We start from the raw sequence: 530 nt of genomic DNA, 5'->3' as shown, positions 1-530 counted from the left end.
CTGCTACCATACCTTTAAAGAGCATGGCTTCCCTCAAAGGATCCTGGGAGCTGTAGTTTGTTAAGGGTGCTGGGAATTGTCGCTTTGTTAGGGATAACCTACAGTCCCCAGGCTTCTTTAGATGGCTAGCTTGTATGGCCAGCTTTCCCAGTGCTCTCTACCCTGGCAGCACCTCTTCAGCAAAGGCAAGAGAAGTAGTGGTTCAGGGATTGCAGGGGGGCTGAAGACCCGTTGCAATTTCTGCAGCAGAGTCCCAGCGGGTTCCCTGTCTCCAGCATCCTAGAGCCATGCAATCAACACAAAAGGAGAGCTTTTTAGCCACTGCAAAGCCTTCTAAACCTTGGTTTTGACAAAGGAGGTGTCTCAGCCACTGAGGGTTGGCGAAACAGCCCTTTGCAAAAGTCTATGTGTTAGGCAAAATTGAACAGAAACAGGGCTTTATTTGGGGGAATATTTGCATGAAAATGCTGGTAAATTTTTAGGAAGACACCAGCATGGTGTAGTGGTTGGATTCCAAACCAGGACCTGGG

Source organism: Podarcis vaucheri (genome assembly GCF_965113315.1).
Source record: "Podarcis vaucheri genome assembly, chromosome: 15".
NCBI classification, from domain to species: domain Eukaryota; kingdom Metazoa; phylum Chordata; class Lepidosauria; order Squamata; family Lacertidae; genus Podarcis; species Podarcis vaucheri.
Note: the sequence above shows the minus strand (reverse complement) of the source record.